Raw genomic sequence first — 23,692 nt, 5'->3', positions numbered from 1 at the left:
TTATTGAACTACTGTATAAAAACAGAAAACAGCAAAATAATCAATAAGGGCTTAGGAAAAAGACACACAACACAGAATATCCTGATACACACGGTATAGATCAGGGATCATCAACTAGATTCAGCCGCGGCTACTATTTCTTTTTGAGCAGACGGTCAGGGGGCCAGAACATCATTACAAATCATTTGTAGACTGCAGATTGACCGCAAGAAGCCCAAACAGATATACTGTTAACTAAAACATCATCATTTCAAACCTTGCTTATATTTGTATACGATCACATATACATGTATCTCTCTAATATGCGTGGGACTACTATGGAACAGATTCCCAAAACTAAAAGCACATGGAGCTGATTTGCTGGTATTTTGACAATCTTTTATGTCCAGTTATTATATATATTTTAAATTTGGTATACAGTAAATACAGTCACTTCCTTTTATGTAGTATGGAAAAGGTGTGTGATGCAGGAAACAGGGATAAATGGAGAAGAAGCTTATGGCTGTGAGTTTGAGTCTACGTCATACAGCATAGCCTCATATTATAACATGTTTAATATCTAAGCTCTTTGTCCTATATGCACTTGGAATATGGAATATTTGGTTTGACACCACAAACGACGGAATCCTCTTACTTGTGTCTTTATGAGGTCAGTGAGTGGAGGAAATAGGCACAGTTCAGACAGATGGGGTTAGAGAGAGAGAGAGAGAAAATAACAGGGAAGGAATGGGAGAGATAAGTATGGAGGTTAGCTGGTGTTCTGGTCTAAGAGGTCCTAGTTCAGTTGATTTCCTTCTGATATTAGAAGATTATGGCAAAGATTTTCAGTCCCTCTCCAAGAAATGAAGTCACAGTGAAGTGCACCTGAAATCTGGCATCTTCTTATCCTCAACTCAGAGTTTCCCTCCATCCCTCCTTGTTCCTAAAAAGGCAGTGCCCCCCAAACAGCAGTGGGCCCACTCTGGCCTGCCTGGGCCTCGCGTCATCCTCTGAAAATTACTCTGAGCTAGGCATGAATGACTGTTTACTCAGAAGCCCTGATAAAAGTGTCATTTTTCCACTTCAGCGCTCTGATCTCCTGCTCCAGTCTGTTCCAGTCGGCTCCCCCTCATCCCGCTCGAGATGAACCGGTCAGGGGTTGAACCAGCTCCACATCCTCATAGCCATGGCACTGACAACAATGCACCACCACCCACCAGCAGTAACCCATCCCAATCCTATAGGCTGAGAAAGTGTTGATGCTAACACAATGGTGACAGGCACTCACTTATGTTAGGAGAGGATGCACAGGTCTCCAGTTTGAGTTGGGTTTATTTTCAATCACCCTGGCCCTCTGACATCTGAACTCTGTGGTCTCGGGAGTGGAGGGTGGCTGACAGCTCTTTTTCACCAGGGGTTCGAACTCTCTGTCGTGAAGTAGGATGCATGTGTGGGGTGGAGTGGGGTCGGGGGGGGGGGGTGGAGGGAGGACTCTAGAGAAGAGGCACATCAATATCCTGTCATGGCTGCCTGGGAGAGCTGCAGTGCCATGGAAAGACAGAGATAACACAGGACAGCCAAGTTTAGTTTCTCATTCTTTTATTAAGGGGGGAAAACTACTGGGAGAAGTTTGTTTCGGGTGGACTTGGCTTGGGGGGGGGGGCTTCGTGTGGAATCACTGTCAACGCGTAGAACACGGTGGACATTTGTACAATAATCACAGAACTGGAGTTGCAACTGTAGAGGTGCCACGTGGAGTGCCTCTGGGGCCAATAGCTGTACCTCTAATGTTGTTCAAGGACAACCAGAGAAAATAACCAGTGAAGAGAAGTTGTCCTTAAAGGAACAGCCAGGCCTGACAGACAGAGGATGCTAGGTCAGAGATTGGAAGACTAAGACCAGATTGGAGTGGATTTAAATAGCCTCAGCTTTGGTAAACAAAAGTTAAAGGGAGGGTAAATTGTTGAAAGGTTAGGAGTTTTACAGAGAATAGATTTCCCCCCTTTGGCTGCTGCTGCCATGTCAAACTAATCACGGCTGGCAGTGCTTAAGGACACTTACAACTTTATTAGGTCGTCAGGTTGCCTAGCGGTTAGAACATTGGGCCAGTAACCAAAAGGTTGCTGGTTTAAATACCTGAGCTGACAAGGTGGCACCATCTAGCGATGTGCACTTAAGAAAGGCACTTAACACTCATTTACTCCAGGGGCACCATACTACCATGGCTGATCCTGTAAAACAACACATTTCATTGCACCTATCTGGTGTATGTGACAATAAAATAAATGTATGGCTTGTTATCAAGAGCCAACATACAGATGTTGATTATGAATGGGTAACAACTGCTGTTATCATCACTTACAGCTCTGCTGCTGGCAACTCTGATGGGACAACGACAGATTCCCAGCGCCATTCTGTACTCGAGCTTTTCTCAATATGGCATTTTTGAAAAGCTGTCGGATTAAAAATCTATCAACTTCTACTTCCGTTCTCTACACTTTTGAGTTTTGCAAGTAGAGAGTCCCCATTTATGGACAACTTCCAGGCATTCTGTATTTGATCAAATACGCACACATTGAGTTTCATTCACACATGGAATTGAAGCAGGAGAAGACTTAAAAAAATTCTATAACATTTTGTTTTTTACCTACAATTTTTTCGCAATCAGTTCTAAGGCAACCAACAGCCATGTGACTTTCTATTTCCTAACTATTTCTTTCTGTTGCGAAGCTTCCATTACTAAGGTGAAACGCTATCATTTTGACACACTCAGTTTCTCTTTTCAGATCCCCTCCAGTCTTATTGTGTATTTTCTGAAATACCAAAGACACAATAACATCTCTTATTTTTCCTCTGACACCTTTTCCCTTTATTTTCCCGCCCCTACCCTTCCTCCAGCCAATACCACAGAGGCTGACCTCGTGCCTTTCTGGAGAGCATCCACACAGACAGACTGAATAAAGCTGTCTTGTCCTCCTATCCCACCTAAGATAGAGGATCACAGTGAGTATGCTGCAGGGCCTACATCTCCCACATCCACTGTTGTTGTTTCTGTGGTTTGTTTGTTTCTTCTCCCCCTGTTTGCAGGCATTCCATGATAGAGTGGGTGTGATGGTTAATTCCAAGTCTCAGCTGAGCTTTTAGTGGAATGGTGAATGTTATCTAGGTTAGAGCCACTACTTACAGTATTTAAATAAAACAAAACATTTTAACCTTTATTTAACTAGGCAAGTCTAGTATTCAGTACATAGTGTAGCCTAACAATAGCACAGTACTATAAGACATGTACAGCAGCTGAGCGCTGATAATATAAAGCGATCTGTCCACCAACAGATGGTCAAGACTGAACAAGTCCTGTTAAAGCCCAACACTGATGTTCAGTCTGAAACATGGGATGTGAAACTGTGAATGTGTGCGTGTGAGATCCGTCTTACACCATGAATGTATGTGTTTGTGAGCTCAGTCTCTCACTCAAAGCTCATCTTATACCTCTGTAATTGAATCTGGATCCCCCCAAAGGATGGCGACATCACACCTCGGCCAAACCCCAGCTACCACCACCCGTCATCAAACCCCTCTCTCCTTACTCTCCCCTCAGCAACATGTGAAGGGAGAGCATAGAACTCACAATTATTATTGTTGGTAGCAGGGTTTTTGTGTTAGACAGGTGGGCAAAGAGATTAGGTTTGGGCTATTTTGGAGAGTTCATATTTCTAAAGTATGAGGAGATGGACCACTGAAGGGTTTATGACCAATTGACCAGCAGACCTCAGAGACAAACTTACACATGGACAACCTAAGGCTTTCGAAATTCCCTAGTCCGACCAATCACTGCCAAGGAATCACAGCAGAACAGAACAGCGTTAGTAGCCTGCCACACAGAATATAATTTCCCTCTCCCTCCCAGTGTCTCTGGTTTCTCTCAGTCTCACCCTCTTTCACACACTCTCACTTTCTTTCTCAGAATGCCACGGTCCAACCATCAGGCAACCCACACTACAGAGAATCATTTAATTGGAAAAATCTACAGTGAGGCTCTGGAAGAGAAGAGAAGAAGGAAGTATGTTAAAGTCAAAGCTATCTGGGTGCCTTTGATCAGGAGGGCCCATGGATTAGAGGGGATTCTCCACAAGTTTCTTCTTAATCCCCTTAACATTCTATAAACCCACCAGTCGATGTAGCAGCTAACTCAAGAAGAGCTGCTCTCCCAAGGTTGGCTTACACTAGATCCATCTTGGTACTAGTGATGGGAAAAAAACAGATATCATGTTTTACCATATATCGTATCATTTTGGCAATATTACACTGAACAAAAATATAAAACACAACATGCAACAATTTCACAGATTTTACTGCTTTACAGTTCATATAAGGAAATTAGTCAATTGAAATGAATTCATTAGGCCCTAATTTATGGATTTCATATGACCATAGGCCCACCCACTTGGCAGGCAGACTCACCCATTGGGGAGCCAGGCCCAGCCAATCAGATTTCAGCAGCACAATGTTTCTGACCAGCCTCCAGCCATGTTTTGAACTTTAAGTGTCACGTCTCTTGAAACAATTTCAGCTCGTGTTTTGGTTGGTGTGTGTTTCCCTTGCGGGAAGTGTATTATGTCTGGGGAGAGAGCGAGTGATGAGACAAGCGCCCAAACAGCAACTCTTTGTGTCATCAATCAACCTCATGTACTGTAAATTATTTCTCCTCTGGCCCCAAGGCTAATAGATACCCAAACAAAATGTAGAGGGGGTGTGGGGTGCGCCAGTGGTTTTTAGCACTGAACCAATGGGGGCTACATTTGGCGTGCTGTACACATTTTTCCATTTGAGCACTAATGCTAACGTAGTGTTTGGGGGCTTTAGCAAAGTGATGAATTCCCGCGCCGCCAGCACCCTCCTCTCTGTGGAACACTATCGGTTGGGAGGGGGGGTGTCTTGGAGATGGGAGCCTAACGTCAGCGCTGGCTGCTAACCCGCATGAAAAAATACTACAGTTTACTATAGAATACTAGAGTACTTAATATAGAATTCTGTAGTAAACTGTAGTATACTATAATACACACTATTGTATCCATCGATCATGTGTAGTACTTACTATATAATGTTGTAGTATGCTGTAGAATACTATATTAAATACTACAGTATTATCCCCCCCCCAAAATCACTGGAGTAAATACTACATTAATGTCCACAAAAACACTGCAGTCCACAAAAATACTACACTTTTTAAACTATAGTAAATACATTATTTAATCTGCATATACCCTGCCCATTCCCCTCCCTATATGACAATTTGTGCCACCCATAAGTGAGAAACCTACATTCCAGGTATAAACCATATACCGTGTTGCATACATGTTATAGAAAAATGCAGAAGCACTGAACTCTCAGTTTAGACCCCAGTCTTACCTACCTACAGCTTATGGAAAATGTGCTCTTTTAGTATTTCTCCAGTAGGTTTCCTGAACCAGAAAGCCTCCACTTCTATGTCAAAGATAATAAAACAAAAACACTATAGTAAATACTACAGTAATGTCCGCAAAAAAACGACAGTAAATACAACAGTATACTACAGTCCGCAAAAACATTATAATAAATATTGCAGTATTCTACAGTCCGCAGAAACACTACATTACTTACTATAGTATATACTACAGTTATTTTACTACACTATTTATACTATAGTTAACTGTAAATACAACAGTATACTACAGTTATTTTACTACACTATTTATACTATAGTTAACTGTAAATACAACAGTATACTACAGTTATTTTACTACACTATTTATACTATAGTTAACTGTAAATACAACAGTATACTACAGTTATTTTACTACACTAAAATAATCACCGGTCTTCTAGCCATCATTGATCCTTTTTTCATTTTCCATTGGTTTTGTCTTGTCTTCCCACACACTTGTTTTCAATCCCATTCATTACCTGTTGTGTATTTAACCCTCTGTTTCCCCTCATGTCTTTGTCAGAGATTGTTTTATTGTCAGTGTAGTGTGATTGTTGTATAGGTGCGCGTCGGGTCCTCGTACCCATGTTTATGTACATTTAGTGTTATGGAGCATACTCCGTGGACTTTATGTGTGTTTTGTGATTTTCCCCGCCTGTTGTTGGTGGGTTGGGACTTATAATAAATGACTGTGCAAACTGGAATTCCTTGCTCTCCTGCTCCTGACTCCTGCACCTACCTCTTCTTAGGAGGCACCTAACACAATACTACAGTAAAGTCTCTAAAAACACTACAGTGAATACTATAGTATGTATACAATAGTATACTATAGTATTTATACCATAGTATACTATAGTAAGTATACCACAGTATACTATAGTATTTATACCATAGTATAGTATAGATAGTATTTTTTTAATGTGGGAATTTATGCCAGCGCTCCTTTATCAGCCCAGTGGTCTGGAGAAGGGCTGCCTGAGGCTAACGCTAAACCGCTAGCCAGGCAACATAGAGGGAGGAGAGGGGAGGACAGGAAGGGTTTACCTCAGACTCCCAGAACTGGCACCAAAACTCCCCTTTTCCCTCCTGTTTCCCCCTTGTAACCACGGCAGTGGTGAACAGAAACCAAAACAGCCCTCTAATGGAGACGACGGTGGTGCCAGAGGAATTCCACCTTCTGTAAGCCTCCTCCCCTGTTTTTCCCTCTTTCCCCCTCTCTAACTGTGTGTTTGTTTCTATCTATTTTCATGGGACATAATTAAAGTTCATTAAGATGATTCATTTGGTCTAGCAGGATGAGATGGCTACCCTAGTCTGGTCGGTGGATGGTTTGGTGTTTTATCCCCCATCACTGAGTCTCCCTGTTTTCTTACTGCTGATCAATGGGAGGCATTTGTTCTGCCCGTGTAATGCTGAGCTGACGTGCACTTTTATTTCTGATTGTGTTTGTCTCTGCTTTCACAGGACGTCTACATCTTGTTGCTAAATGTTTTATATTTGTCTTACAACAACGACGAAAGATGCTCAACCACCACCTGACCCAAATGATAGACATAAATACTAAATGGAGAAGCTTTGTCCCACAAAGCTATTGAATTTAATTAAGCAGAATCAACTAAAGAATTACCGGAAAGACAGGCTGGAAGTAAATATTGACTTAGTCTTTCACTGGTTTGGTTCACTGGTTTGGTTCACTGGTTTTAAGATGGAAAACATCATACGGTGCCAAATCCAATTTCAGTCTCCCAATGAGGCTAGTGGCATCAAGACCAAATGTCTGACTAGAGGAGTAGACAGTGGCAAAAGCAAAGCCAAAGGCTCTCTATCTTTAAAGCAGTTCCTGCTCATTCAGAAGTGTTTTTATTCTAATCATTCTTACAGGATTTCATTAAAGAAAATCTGTCTGGTTAGATTATGGAATGCAATCTGCAGAGGGCAAGATAAAGTGGCAGCAGGTCACACTCAATATCTGAGCTTATATAAGAACAGGACTTGGTTTGTCCATCTAATATTTCCCCCCTCAATCCTTCCCTCCATCCATCCCTCCCAGAGCAAACAGTCCAACTTTACAGTCTTTTCATCAACACAGCGACAAAAAATGCAGCCACAGCAGACGCATATGAATTGAGATTTTAGTTTGCGTGAGTTGCTGAAAATCAAAAGGGCCAAATCCATTTCTCTCTCTCTCCCCCCATATCGCTCTTTACTTCTCTCTCTCTCTCTCTCCCCCATCTCGCTCTTTTACTTCTCTCTCCATCTCTCTATTTCTCTATCTCATTACAATGCAATTTGAATATTAATGCTCTATAATACTGCCGTCACAGCACAGCACATAACTATAACTTAAAGAAGCATGAAGTGTTACACACAGTACACTGCACGAAAAGGCCATAAATACACTGTAGTAAATTCACAACCGTAACTACTGCCGTTCCTATTCAGCACCTTATTTACTAAAGCAATTTTCCATGCAATGTGGAAGTGAAAACAGCATTGTGCATTTAAGTTCTGTAGACTATCCTGTGCTGTGGAAAATGGCATGCAAATGGATGTTCTCTCCTGTGTTTTCTATGAACAATCCCCTCAAACGCTGCTCTGCAAAACTTAATTTCTGCTTAGTCCCAGCTTCCTCCCACTGTTTGCAACTACATTATTTTTAGTGTTAGAGAAAATGTATCCTTGCCATTGCCTGTGGATTATTGGCAGCTTGTGAAATCCCATCAGAAAGGGATTGGGTGGAAACAGATCACTGTGTTACATGGTAGAACGAGGTCTGTACGTTGCATGGCTATGCCCTGGATAGAATAACAGGACTCATAGTCCCTCTCAACCAAACACTCCCTTCAGAACAGCCCTGGATAGAATAACAGGACTCATAGTCTCTCTCAACCAAACAATCCCTTCAGAACAGCCCTGGATAGAATAACAGGACTCATAGTCCCTCTCAACCAAACACTCCCTTCAGAACAGCCCTGTGCAGAATAACAGGACTCATAGTCCCTCTCAATCAAACACTCCCTTCAGAACAGCCCTGGATAGAATAACAGGACTCATAGTCCCTCTCAACCAAACACTCCCTTCAGAACAGTCCTGTGCAGAAGAACAGGACTCATAGTCCCTCTCAATCAAACACTCCCTTCAGAACAGCCCTGGATAGAGTAACAGGACTCATAGTCCCTCTCAACCAAACACTCCTTTCAGAACAGCCCTGTGCAGAAGAATAGTGCCTCTAAACCACAGGTATAGACAGAGTCACATGCTCCCTGTGTATAAAAGTAGGTTCACAAGGGCAAACACACACACACTCCATCTCAATCTGAGCTATATTCACAGAGGTGACAGACCTTGCCTCAACCATGAAGACAATCGCTTAACGAGGAAGGTTATCTCCTGAAGCGGCTAAGGCTACATTCACACTCATACAGGCAGACACACCTTAATGCTGTCTGCACTCCAAAACTACAGTATGGGCTGAATGAGAATAGGCAGGCTGGTCAGGCTGCAGGGGCTGCTGGCGTCTGCTGGTGTTAACCACAGCGTCACTTTTAATTGCAGTATTCTCCTCTCTAGCCAGAGGAGGGCTTCTCTGTCACGTTCAATCTGTGACCTGCCATCCCCTCCTCCACCTCTTCTCCACCCCCTCTCCTCCCCCTCTCTGATCAAACAGATGGAGAATAGCTGATTTTAGCACCCTCAGGGGGGGAAAGTGTTCACCTGCTTTCCAGTGCTACCTCTCACAATTTCTCTGCCTCTTCAATACTTCTGAGGTGACAAGACAAAGAGCAAACAGATAGACATGGAGACGTTCATTTGCCTCCAGGGTACTATTCTCCCTAAAACACAGAACTGCCATGGTATGGGACTAGAAGTCCTAGTTGTACCAGGCTACCTACCTCATTGCCCTCTCCCATAGCATAGTGGGAAGGGAGGAAGTCGTATACAGTACTTGGAAACATATGTGGGATTATGTGAATTGGCAAAGACTCAGGGTATAAGGGGTGGTGGGGGGCGGTGTTATTCAGTTCTCCCTGTCTGTTTTCCAGTGTTGCACTGTACTGTGCTGTCCTGGGTTGAGTTGTAGAGGCACTGCCAGTTCTCAGAACACAGTGCGGGCCTTTTTTCCCCCACCAATCAAAACCAGATGTGCCCTGACTTGTTTAAAAAATCCTTCTCTCTCGCTCCGTCTCCACTCGGCCACGCTGTTACACACATGCACGCACACGCATACATATTGTACACATGTAACAGTATAGCTTCCGTCCCTCTCCTCGCCCCAACCTGGGCTCGAACCAGGGACCCTATGCACACATCAACAACTGACACCCACGAAGCATCGTTACCCATCGCTCCACAAAAGCCGTGGACCTTGCAGAGCAAGGGGAACCACTACTTCAAGGTCTCAAAGCGAGTGACGTCACCGATTGAAACGCTATTAGCGCGCACCACCGCTAATTAGCTAGCCATTTCACATCGGTTACACACACACAGTCTAACCAGGGCAATGCAATCACAAGGCCTCAGTAGGAATCCTGGAACAGGAATGGCTCTAATGACATAGGGTTTTTAATGCATGGCATGCTCCTTTCTCCAATCCCCCCAGTCCTGCAGTTCCAGGAGATTCAACCTGACATAAGTGAGAGGTGTAGATAGTTTTTTTTTTATCAGAGATACACAGGCCTATCAATGTGATGCAGAGTCCTATCAATCATGGGTTGAGAGATTTCTGCTGACATGTTTGATCCCTGTCTGGGAAGGAACTAAACATTCTGATACTGAAAATATAAGGTGCCTCTAGGTGTATTTAAACACTGAGAATATAATGTGCCTCTAGGTGTATTTAAACACTGAGAATATAAGGTGCCTCTAGGTGTATTTAAACACTGAGAATATAAGGTGCCTCTAGGTGTATTTAAACACTGAGAATATAAGGTGCCTCTAGGTGTATTTAAACACTGAGAATATAAGGTGCCTCTAGGTGTATTTAAACACTGAGAATATAAGGTGCCTCTAGGTGTATTTAAACACTGAGAATATAAGGTGCCTCTAGGTGTATTTAAACACTGAGAATATAAGGTGCCTCTAGGTGTATTTAAACACTGAGAATATAATGTGCCTCTAGGTGTATTTAAACACTGAGAATATAAGGTGCCTCTAGGTGTATTTAAACACTGAGAATATAAGGTGCCTCTAGGTGTATTTAAACACTGAGAATATAAGGTGCCTCTAGGTGTATTTAAACACTGAGAATATAAGGTGCCTCTAGGTGTATTTAAACACTGAGAATATAAGGTGCCTCTAGGTGTATTTAAACACTGAGAATATAAGGTGCCTCTAGGTGTATTTAAACACTGAGAATATAAGGTGCCTCTAGGTGTATTTAAACACTGAGAATATAAGGTGCCTCTAGGTGTATTTAAACACTGAGAATATAAGGTGCCTCTAGGTGTATTTAAACACTGAGAATATAAGGTGCCTCTAGGTGTATTTAAACACTGAGAATATAAGGTGCCTCTAGGTGTATTTAAACACTGAGAATATAAGGTGCCTCTAGGTGTATTTAAACACTGAGAATATAAGGTGCCTCTAGGTGTATTTAAACACTGAGAATATAAGGTGCCTCTAGGTGTATTTAAACACTGAGAATATAAGGTGCCTATAGGTGTATTTAAACACTGAGAATATAAGGTGCCTCTAGGTGTATTTAAACACTGCGAATATAAGGTGCCTCTAGGTGTATTTAAACACTGAGAATATAAGGTGCCTCTAGGTGTATTTAAACACTGAGAATATAAGGTGCCTCTAGGTGTATTTAAACACTGAGAATATAAGGTGCCTCTAGGTGTATTTAAACACTGAGAATATAAGGTGCCTCTAGGTGTATTTAAACACTGAGAATATAAGGTGCCTCTAGGTGTATTTAAACACTGAGAATATAAGGTGCCTCTAGGTGTATTTAAACACTGAGAATATAAGGTGCCTCTAGGTGTATTTAAACACTGAGAATATAAGGTGCCTCTAGGTGTATTTAAACACTGAGAATATAAGGTGCCTCTAGGTGTATTTAAACACTGAGAATATAAGGTGCCTCTAGGTGTATTTAAACACTGAGAATATAAGGTGCCTCTAGGTGTATTTAAACACTGAGAATATAAGGTGCCTCTAGGTGTATTTAAACACTGAGAATATAAGGTGCCTCTAGGTGTATTTAAACACTGAGAATATAATGTGCCTCTAGGTGTATTTAAACACTGAGAATATAAGGTGCCTCTAGGTGTATTTAAACACTGAGAATATAAGGTGCCTCTAGGTGTATTTAAACACTGAGAATATAAGGTGCCTCTAGGTGTATTTAAACACTGAGAATATAAGGTGCCTCTAGGTGTATTTAAACACTGAGAATATAAGGTGCCTATAGGTGTATTTAAACACTGAGAATATAAGGTGCCTCTAGGTGTATTTAAACACTGCGAATATAAGGTGCCTCTAGGTGTATTTAAACACTGAGAATATAAGGTGCCTCTAGGTGTATTTAAACACTGAGAATATAAGGTGCCTCTAGGTGTATTTAAACACTGAGAATATAAGGTGCCTCTAGGTGTATTTAAACACTGAGAATATAAGGTGCCTCTAGGTGTATTTAAACACTGAGAATATAAGGTGCCTCTAGGTGTATTTAAACACTGAGAATATAAGGTGCCTCTAGGTGTATTTAAACACTGAGAATATAAGGTGCCTCTAGGTGTATTTAAACACTGAGAATATAAGGTGCCTCTAGGTGTATTTAAACACTGAGAATATAAGGTGCCTCTAGGTGTATTTAAACACTGAGAATATAATGTGCCTCTAGGTGTATTTAAACACTGAGAATATAAGGTGCCTCTAGGTGTATTTAAACACTGAGAATATAAGGTGCCTCTAGGTGTATTTAAACACTGAGAATATAAGGTGCCTCTAGGTGTATTTAAACACTGAGAATATAAGGTGCCTCTAGGTGTATTTAAACACTGAGAATATAAGGTGCCTCTAGGTGTATTTAAACACTGAGAATATAAGGTGCCTCTAGGTGTATTTAAACACTGAGAATATAAGGTGCCTCTAGGTGTATTTAAACACTGAGAATATAAGGTGCCTCTAGGTGTATTTAAACACTGAGAATATAAGGTGCCTCTAGGTGTATTTAAACACTGAGAATATAAGGTGCCTCTAGGTGTATTTAAACACTGAGAATATAAGGTGCCTCTAGGTGTATTTAAACACTGAGAATATAAGGTGCCTCTAGGTGTATTTAAACACTGAGAATATAAGGTGCCTCTAGGTGTATTTAAACACTGAGAATATAAGGTGCCTCTAGGTGTATTTAAACACTGAGAATATAAGGTGCCTATAGGTGTATTTAAACACTGAGAATATAAGGTGCCTCTAGGTGTATTTAAACACTGCGAATATAAGGTGCCTCTAGGTGTATTTAAACACTGAGAATATAAGGTGCCTCTAGGTGTATTTAAACACTGAGAATATAAGGTGCCTCTAGGTGTATTTAAACACTGAGAATATAAGGTGCCTCTAGGTGTATTTAAACACTGAGAATATAAGGTGCCTCTAGGTGTATTTAAACACTGAGAATATAAGGTGCCTCTAGGTGTATTTAAACACTGAGAATATAAGGTGCCTCTAGGTGTATTTAAACACTGAGAATATAAGGTGCCTCTAGGTGTATTTAAACACTGAGAATATAAGGTGCCTCTAGGTGTATTTAAACACTGAGAATATAAGGTGCCTCTAGGTGTATTTAAACACTGAGAATATAAGGTGCCTCTAGGTGTATTTAAACACTGAGAATATAAGGTGCCTCTAGGTGTATTTAAACACTGAGAATATAAGGTGCCTCTAGGTGTATTTAAACACTGAGAATATAATGTGCCTCTAGGTGTATTTAAACACTGAGAATATAAGGTGCCTCTAGGTGTATTTAAACACTGAGAATATAAGGTGCCTCTAGGTGTATTTAAACACTGAGAATATAAGGTGCCTCTAGGTGTATTTAAACACTGAGAATATAAGGTGCCTCTAGGTGTATTTAAACACTGAGAATATAAGGTGCCTATAGGTGTATTTAAACACTGAGAATATAAGGTGCCTCTAGGTGTATTTAAACACTGCGAATATAAGGTGCCTCTAGGTGTATTTAAACACTGAGAATATAAGGTGCCTCTAGGTGTATTTAAACACTGAGAATATAAGGTGCCTCTAGGTGTATTTAAACACTGAGAATATAAGGTGCCTCTAGGTGTATTTAAACACTGAGAATATAAGGTGCCTCTAGGTGTATTTAAACACTGAGAATATAAGGTGCCTCTAGGTGTATTTAAACACTGAGAATATAAGGTGCCTCTAGGTGTATTTAAACACTGAGAATATAAGGTGCCTCTAGGTGTATTTAAACACTGAGAATATAAGGTGCCTCTAGGTGTATTTAAACACTGAGAATATAAGGTGCCTCTAGGTGTATTTAAACACTGAGAATATAAGGTGCCTCTAGGTGTATTTAAACACTGAGAATATAAGGTGCCTCTAGGTGTATTTAAACACTGAGAATATAAGGTGCCTCTAGGTGTATTTAAACACTGAGAATATAAGGTGCCTCTAGGTGTATTTAAACACTGAGAATATAAGGTGCCTCTAGGTGTATTTAAACACTGAGAATATAATGTGCCTCTAGGTGTATTTAAACACTGAGAATATAAGGTGCCTCTAGGTGTATTTAAACACTGAGAATATAAGGTGCCTCTAGGTGTATTTAAACACTGAGAATATAAGGTGCCTCTAGGTGTATTTAAACACTGAGAATATAAGGTGCCTCTAGGTGTATTTAAACACTGAGAATATAAGGTGCCTCTAGGTGTATTTAAACACTGCGAATATAAGGTGCCTCTAGGTGTATTTAAACACTGAGAATATAAGGTGCCTCTAGGTGTATTTAAACACTGCGACTTCATTTGATTGTTTTCTCTCACACAGTTTGAAGCTAAACCTATCCTGAATGTAAAGAATGTGTCTAGTAAAACATTCAAAAACACCCAGCACTAGACATTTGTAAATCCTTTGTGTACCCAACACAGTAGCAGAAGCTCATTTGCAATTAATGACTCTATTCTAATAATCAGATTTGGGTTTAGGCGACCAGGGTCCGGTTAAGAAGATAAGCACTGTAATACAGTATCATCCTTTTCACACTATTGTGCTGACCCGGACCATATTCTGGCTCATGCTCAGATATTTAGTTTTCATATTGTCCTTTCCGGCACGCAACTATGGTCCGTGGATGAGTAACCAGGCCTGCAGTTCTACTCAGCTGAGATTAGCTCAATAGTTGTGAAAAGGGTACATATTTTCACCCCCTCTCTCAGAACCATAACCAAAGGGCCCTGTTTTCAACTTGCTGGTCTACCTTGGAGCCTCTGGCAACACTATCAGCTAGTTCCATCTGTTCCCTGCAGCAAGTGTAAAATTGAGCTGTTTGAAAGTCGTCTGATATCGATCTGTGGCACATTAATTTCAGTAATGCTAAGTATGTCACCATTTGTAATCGCTACATGGAATTTGTGTGGTGTTATACAGAGCAGAGCTGCAGCCTGCGAGTTAAACTGAGTGTGGCTGTCGGTGTACTGAACAGGTCTATCCATCTAATGTATCTCTATGGGAGAAGAATGATTCACTTCTTTACACTGAGCAGCAGTGAGCAGAATAACAGAGTTTAGTAAAGTTGATATTGGATTCACCACAGAGACCTTGGGTCTCAACTAAAACACACATTTCTAATTAAGATCAGCATTAAATTGTGTTAGAAAGTGTTAACCCATGTTATGGTAGTGATATGAGACATCTGGAGATGTAAATGACTGAGGATATATCACCTGGGAGCAGCGTGACGAGTAACAACTACTGCCATGTGACACTTGAAGGTTACATGGTACAAACAAAGGCGTGATGCAATCAAAGTTGCCAGAGCAAAGCAAAAACATATTCTACTGAAACCAATAACTGTGAGAGGAGTCCACATATTCATTTCTATATTTTGCAAATGTATTCTGTGATTATTTTGTTTTGACGTTAAGGAAAAAGCTGTTTCATGCTTCTGCATTAATATGTGGCTTTGATTGAACTGAGCCGTAACTATGGAGAAAGGGAGAGGGTGTGACCTTCACTGTTGCATTCTGGGTAAGATACAGATACAATAAGTGAAGCACTATAGATCCCACTCTGACTTTAAAGAGTCATATATGCATCCTCAAATGCCCTCTCACAGAAACACTCACACTGAAAAAGCATTGGATTTATCCAGAGCGCACAGTCATCTTTGGATAACAGCATTAGCTAAAATACATTTGTTACTTCACAGACAGATGTTAAAAGCACATTCATTCCTCATCTCTCTGGCTTTTCTGAGAGAGAGAGGGAATGAGAGCGCCTGTTGGGACTGGTAAGGGTTGGGTGCGGGGGCAGAGGAGTGCAGAGCAGAGGGAGAGGGAAAGAGAGCGCCTGTTGGGACTGGTAAGGGTTGGGTGCGGGGGCAGAGGAGTGCAGAGCGGAGGGAGAGGGAAAGAGAGCGCCTGTTGGGACTGGTAAGGGTTGGGTGCGGGGGCAGAGGAGTGCAGAGCGGAGGGAGAGGGAAAGAGAGCGCCTGTTGGGACTGGTAAGGGTTGGGTGCGGGGGCAGAGGAGTGCAGAGGGGAGGGAGAGGGAAAGAGAGCGCCTGTTGGGACTGGTAAGGGTTGGGTGCGGGGGCAGAGGAGTGCAGAGCGGAGGAAGAGGGAAAGAGAGCGCCTGTTGGGACTGGTAAGGGTTGGGTGCGGGGGCAGAGGAGTGCAGAGCAGAGGGAGAGGGAAAGAGAGCGCCTGTTGGGACTGGTAAGGGTCGGGTGAGGGGGCAAAGGAGTGCAGAGCAGAGGGAGAGGGAAAGAGAGCGCCTGTTGGGACTGGTAAGGGTTGGGTGCGGGGGCAGAGGAGTGCAGAGCGGAGGGAGAGGGAAAGGAGGGGTGTAGTTAGCTAGGCCCCACAGGCTCTCCAGCGCTTGGCCATTGTGGTTGACAAAGATCGATAGATCACGTCAATAGATCATTAGGCAATCCCTGCACTCCCAAAATAACACAGGGATCAGAGTGGTGATAAGACCCAGGATCAATCCTGGACGGGTGGATGGCAGGAGGGGTGGAGGGGAAGCCACTAGACCCTTTCACGGCGGTGACACTGTTTGATGTTTGGGCACGGGGTAGGTGGGGCTGCATGGGTGATAACGTGACCATGCCAAATCTCTCCAGCATGAGCTCGTTGGAGCGTGTGAAGCCAGGCCAGTGCTTGGATGCCTCTCTCTCTCTGTAGGTGGGGCTCCTAGCCTGGCCAACAGGGTTTGGGCTGGGACTGGGAGGGATGGTGACAGAGCCATATGGTGCGAGGCTTGGAGTTTGGAAGGACTGGGAATTGGGATGGAGGAAGGGGGATTTTGGGCTGCAGAAAAACTGTGGTCTCAACTGGCTAATGGAACAGCACAATCGGGATAAACACAAAGCTAGTAATGATAAACACAATACCCTTAAATGCTTAAGCTAGTTTAATGTCCCTTTTCATTCCACTAATACAAATGATCACTGCTACTGCTAACATCAATTGTGATGGTGGAGCAAACAGATTTAATTGGAAGGCATTATTCTATCTGCCTCTGGGCGACTGAAGCAACATAATGCATGGAATAAAAAAAATGGTGGATTCCATCAGATAAGGAGAGAAATTATACAGTAAAACATTGTAATGTCGGCTTAATATGCAAACATATGATTAATATGCAATCCACATATTAATTGTTGTTTGGTCACTTTAGTAAGCTCATAGCGATGTCTTTCCTGGCATCTCCATACAGCACTGTGGAGATAGTCTGAAAGGGTCAAGGCCGGGTCACCTTCTCCTTTCATAAAACACATATACAACCTTTGTTTTGAATCATAGTAACTTCAAATCCCCTTAAATCAAGTCTCACCCAAGAACAGTACATACACTATACATACAAAATGATGTGGACACACCTTCAAATGAGTGGGTCTGAATATTTCAGCCACACTCGTTGCTGACAGGTGTATAAAATTGAGAACAAAGACATGCAATCTCCATAGACAAACATTGTCAGTAAAATGGCCTTATTGAAGAGCTCAGTGACTTTCAACGTGGCACTGTCATAGGATACCACATTTCCATAAAGTCCATTTCTGCCCTGCCAGAGCTGCCCTGGTCAACTCTAAGTGCTGTTATTGTGAGGTAGAAATGTCTAGGAGCAAAACCGGCTCAGCCGCGAAGTGGTAGGCCACACAAACTCACAGAATGGGACTGCCGAGTGCTGAAGTGTGTAGTGCGTAAAACTCATCCGTCCTCGGTTGCAACACTCACTACCGAGTTCCAAACTGCCTCTGGAAGCAACGCCAACACAAGAACTGTTCAATGGGAGCTTCATGAAATGGGTTTCTAGGGCCGAGCAGCCACACACAAGCCTAAGATCACCATGAGCAATGCCAAGTATCGGCTGGAGTGGTGTAAAGCTCACCACGATTGAATTCTGGAGCAGTGGAAACGCATTCTCTGGAGTGATGAATCACGCTTCACCATCTGGCAGTCAGTCGGCGAATCTGGGTTTGGCAGATGCCAGGAGAATGCTACCTGCCCAAATGCATAGTGCCAACTGTAAAGTATAGTGGAGGAGGAATAATGGTCTAGGGCTGTTTTTATGGTTCGGGTTAGGCCCCTTAGTTCCAGTGAAGGGAAATCTTAATGCTACAGCATACAATGAATGACATTCTAGATGATTCTGTGCTTCCAACTTTGTGGCAACAGTTTGAGGAAGGCCCTTTCCTGTTTCAGCATGACAATGCCCCCATGCACAAAGCGAGGTCCATACAGAAAAGGTTTGTCGAGATAGATGTGGAAGACCTTGACTGGCCTGCACAGAGCCCTGACCTCAACCCCATTGTACACCTTTGGGATTGAATTGGAACTCTGACTGCGAGCCAGGCCTGAACACCCAACATCAGTGGCCAGCCTCTCTAATGCTCCTGTGGCTGAAAGGAAGCAAGTCCCTGCAGCAATATTCCAACATCTAGTGGAAAGTCTTGCCAGAAGAGTGGAGGCTGTTATAGCAGCAAAGGTGAGACCAACTCCATATCAATGCCCACTAGCTGCTATGATGACATTACAGTTCTGTTTCCTGCCTGCTGTGGGTCCTTCTTGTGTCAGGGCAAGCCTGGCCCAGTGGCAGCGGACGGACAAGACATGCGGGGGACTCGAGGGATAGGGGGGAGTGGAGGAGAGCCACATGGCACACGCAGACACACAGCGACTCCACCCTATATTGGAACAGTGTGCCGGCCCCAGTGGACATCTGTTCTCACAGGTGCGCTTGCACAGATGTGATTAAGATTGGTGATACGCTGTTGAGAGCCGAGCTGCACTGGGGTAGCAGCGTGGAGAGGGAGGGAGGGGGAGAGAGAGAGAGAGAGAGAGACAGAGAGAGAGAGATAGACAGAGAGAGATAGACAGAGAGAGATATATATATATATATAATATGACATTTGTAATGTCTTTACTGTTTTGAAACCTCTGTATGTGTAATGTTTACTGTTAATTTTTGTTGTTTTTCACTTTATATATTCACTTTGTATGTTGTCTACCTCACTTGCTTTGGCAATGTTAACACATGCTTCCCATGCCAATAAAGCCCTTGAATTGAATTGAATTGAATTGAGAGAGAGAGAGAGACAGAGAGAGAGAGAGAGAGAGAGAGACAGGGAGAGAGAGAGAGACAGAGAGAGAGAGACAGAGACAGAGAGAGACAGAGAGAGAGCGAGAGACAGAGAGAGAGCGAGAGACAGACAGAGAGAGACAGAGAGAGAGACAGAGAGAGAGAGAGAGCGTGAGAGAGAGAGAGTGCGTGAGAGAGAGAGAGAGAGAGCGGGACAGAGAGAGAGAGAGAGCGAGAGCGTGACAGAGATAGAGAGAGAGAGCGTGACAGAGAGAGAGAGAGAGAGAGAGACAGAGACAGAGAGAGAGCGAGAGACAGAGAGAGAGCGAGAGACAGACAGAGAGAGACAGAGAGAGAGACAGAGAGAGAGAGAGACTGAGACAGAGAGAGACAGAGAGAGAGCGAGAGACAGAGAGAGAGAGAGACAGAGAGAGAGAGACAGAGACAGAGAGAGAGAGAGAGAGACAGAGACAGAGAGAGACAGAGAGAGAGCGAGAGACAGAGAGAGAGCGAGAGACAGAGAGAGAGCGTGAGAGAGAGAGAGAGCGTGAGAGAGAGAGAGAGAGAGAGAGAGCGTGACAGAGAGAGAGAGAGAGAGCGTGACAGAGAGAGAGAGAGCGTGACAGAGAGAGAGAGAGAGCGTGACAGAGAGAGAGAGAGAGAGAGCGTGACAGAGAGAGCGACAGAGAGAGCGAGAAAGAGAGATTTAAAAAATATATATTTATTAGAATCTCCATTAGCCAACGCCAATGGCAACAGCGAGACTTACTTGGGTCCGACACAAAACGAAAAATACTTTTAAAAACATTAACATTTAGTGTGTGTGCGCACATCTATCAGTTACACATACATGTCAGTACATACACACAACAACTAGGTCACAACAAGAGGCGTTGTGCTGTGAGGTGTTGCTTTCTTTGTTTTTGAAACCAGATTTGCTGTTCACTTGCGCTGTATAAAGTGGAAGTGAGTTTCATGCACTCATTGCCCTTTATAATACTGTACGTTTCCTTGACTGTGAAAAGACCCCTGGTGGCATGTCAGGTGGGGTAAATGTGTGTGTCAGTGCTGTGTGTAAGTTGACTATGCAAACTATTTGGAATTTTCATTACATTAATGTTTCTTATTAAAACAAGAAGTCAGACTTTCTTCAACTCTTAGCCAAGAGAGACTGGCATGCATAGTATTACTATTAGCCCTCTGATTGCAATGAAGAGCAAGACATGCTACTCTGTTCTGGGCCAGCTGCAGCTTAACTAGGTCATTCTTTGCAGCACTTGACCATATGACTGGACAATAATCAAAATAAGATCAAATTAGAGCCCGAGTGTGATGTCAAAAAAGCAGAGCATCTCTTTATTACGTCCAGAACTCTCCCCATCTTTACAACCATTGAATCTGTATGTTTTGACCATGAAGGTTTACAATCTAAGGTTACACCAAGTAATTTAGTATTCTCAACTTGTTCAACAGCCACACCATTCATTACCAGATTCAGCTGAGGTCTAGAACGTAGGGAATGATTTGTACCAAATATAATTATCTTCGCCTTAAAGATGTTCAGGACCAGTTTATTACTTAGAAAACAGACTGTAACTCTTTGTGAAGGGTTTCAGTGACTTAATTATCTATTATTATTATTGCTGGTGCATATATGGTTGAATCATCAGCATACATGGACACACATGCTTTGTTTAGTGCCAGTGACATGTCATTGGTAAAAATAGAAATTAGTAATGTGTAGAGGGCCTTGAGAGCTGCCCTGCGGTACACCACACTTTACATGTTTGACATTAGAGAAGCTTCCATTAAATAAAACCCTGTGAGTTCTACTAGATAGAAAGCTCTGAATTCCCGATACGGCAGAGGTTGAAAAGCCATAACACCTAATTTTCAGTTTATGGTCAATAATATCTAAGGCTACACTGAACTCTAATAGTACAGCTCCCACAATCTTCTTATTATCAATTTCTTTTAACCAATCATCAGTCATTTGTGTCAGTGCAGTATATGTTGAGTGCCCTTCCGTCTCTATAAGGATGCTGAACATCTGTGGTTAATTTATTTACAGAGAAATAGCATTGTATTTGGTCAAACACCATTTGCTAAGAGCTGGCAGCAAGTTGATAATTAGTAACATCAAATGTTTTTGTGACTAAAGATGGATTGAATTTGTCTTTCTACCAATAATTTCATTTAAAGTACTCCAAAGGTCTTTTCCATCATTCTTTATATGATCGATCCTGTGTTCATAACAGTTTCTTACTTTTTTTGAGTTTAGTTACATAATTTCTCAATTTGCAGTAAATCAGCCAGTCAGACTTTTTTAGCCACTCCTTTTGCCCCATCTCTTTCAACCATACAGTTTTTCAATTCAATTCAGTCAGTTTCTTAACAGGTGCACGTTTATCAATAATTGGAAGAAGCAATTTCATAAATGCATCAAGAGCAGCATCTGGATGCTCCTTATGAATCACATCAGACCAACAAATATTTTAATATCATCCACATAAGAGTCACAGCAAAATATTTGCTCTGATCTCTTAAACACAATTTTAGGCCCAGATTTTGGAACTTGGATATAGTCACCATTGTGATCACTGCATCTAATGGGTACAGATACATCTTTAGAACAAAGTTCTATAGTATTAGTAAAAATGTGATCAATACGTGAAAAGTATCTACATGTAGTGTTTGTAAACACCCTGGTAAATTGATTAATAATCTGAAACAGATTATAGGCACTGGTTACAGTGAGAAGCATGTTCTGAGCAGACAGCTTGATGAAAACCAGTCAATATTCAGGTCCCCAAGAAAGTAGATCTCTGTTTACATCACATACACTATCAAGCATTTCACACATATTATTTAGATACCGACTGTTAGCACTTGGTGGCCTATAGCAACACCCCAAAAGAAAAGGCTATAGGTGTGCCAGACAAACCTGCAACCACAACACTTCAATAACACTTGACATAAAATATTCTCTAAGCATTACAGGGATACGGCTCTGAATATATACAGCAACACCTCCCTCATAATCATTCCTGTCTCTTCTATAGATGTTATATCCTTGTATTGCTACTGCTGTACCATCAAATGAATTATCTAAGTGAGTCTCAGAAATGGCTAATAAACTCAGCAAAAAATAAACGTCCCTTTTTCAGGACCCTGTCTTTCAAAGATAATTTGTAAAAATCCAAATAATTTCACACATCTTCATTGTAAAGGGTTTAAACACTGTTTCCCATCAGAACATCACACCTGCGGGACAGGTACAGAATGGAAACAACAACTGCCCAAGTTCCACCAGGATCGCACAATCCCTCCATCAGTGCTCAGACTGTCCGCAATAGGCTGAGAGAGGCTGGACTGAGGGCTTGTAGACCTGTTTTAAGACAGATCCTCATCAGACATCACCGGCAACAACGTCACCTATGGGCACAAACCCAACGTCGCTGGACCAGGCAGGACTGGCAAAGAGTGCGCTTCACTGACGAGTCGTGATTTTGTCTCACTAGGGGAGATGGTCGGATTTGTGTTTATCGTCGAAGGAATGAGCGTTACACCGAGGCCTGTACTCTGGAGCGGGATCGATTTGGAGGTGGAGTGTCCGTCATGGTCTGGGGCGGTGTGTCACAGCATCATTGGACTGAGCTTGTTGTCATTGCAGGCAATCTCAATGCTGTGCGTTACAGGGAAGACATTCTCCTCCCTCATGTGGTACCCTTCATGCAGGCTCATCCTGACATGACCCTCCATCACGACAATGCCACCAGCCATACTGCTCGTTCTGTGCGTGAATTCCTGCAAGACAGGAATGACAGGAACTTGCAGGTGCCTTGGTGGAAGAGTGGGGTAACATCTCACAGCAAACACTGGCAAATCTGGTGCAGTCCATGAGGAGGAGATGCACTGCAGTACTTAATGCAGCTGGTGGCCACAACAGATACTGACGGTTACTTTTGATATCGACCCCCCCTTTTTTCAGGGACACATGATTCAATTTCTGTTAGTCATATGTCTGTGGAACTTGTTCAGTTTATGTCTCAGTTGTTGAATCTTGTTATGTTCATTTAAATATTTACACATGTTAAATTTGCTGAAAATAAACGCAGTTTACAGTTAGAGGATGTTTATTTTATGTGCATTTTATTTGATGTTAGCAAGTTATTGATTTCCTTCACTGTATTTCTAAGGCTACATATTAACATGGGCTATTTTAAGCCCTTTCCTGGGTAGTTTATCAGAGATAGACATAATATGGAAAAGAGTCAACAAAGCATGTGAAACAAATATATACATTCAGCAGTCCATTAATCAGTTGGTGTGTGTAAGAGTGTGTGTGTTCTGCGGGGTTAAAGCTACGAACCCATAGGCTTCGCTCTCACATCCCATCCAGGATTTTGGGAGGGAGGGTGGACAATAAGCCTGTCAGCGGATGTAAGCAACGTCCCCACGAGCTCTGAAA

At 42.4% G+C, this 23,692-nt stretch overlaps 1 protein-coding gene and 1 non-coding gene across 3 annotated transcripts in view; one reads left to right on the top strand and one right to left on the bottom strand.

The window, feature by feature from the left end:
* Positions 1–23,692, bottom strand: part of LOC110522748 (plexin-B2) — a 245,207-nt gene that overhangs the window by 92,912 nt on the left and 128,603 nt on the right. The gene's annotated exons all lie outside the window — the stretch shown is intronic.
* LOC118945899 (U7 small nuclear RNA) lies at positions 5,407–5,459 on the top strand. Its single transcript, XR_005041054.1, has one exon. It is a non-coding gene; the product is annotated as a U7 small nuclear RNA (small nuclear RNA).

Source organism: Oncorhynchus mykiss, chromosome 4, assembly GCF_057628025.1.
Source record: "Oncorhynchus mykiss isolate SJ-2025 chromosome 4, ASM5762802v1, whole genome shotgun sequence".
In the NCBI taxonomy this organism is placed as follows: Eukaryota; Metazoa; Chordata; class Actinopteri; order Salmoniformes; family Salmonidae; genus Oncorhynchus; species Oncorhynchus mykiss.
Note: the sequence above shows the minus strand (reverse complement) of the source record. Positions and strands in the feature narration are given on the sequence as shown.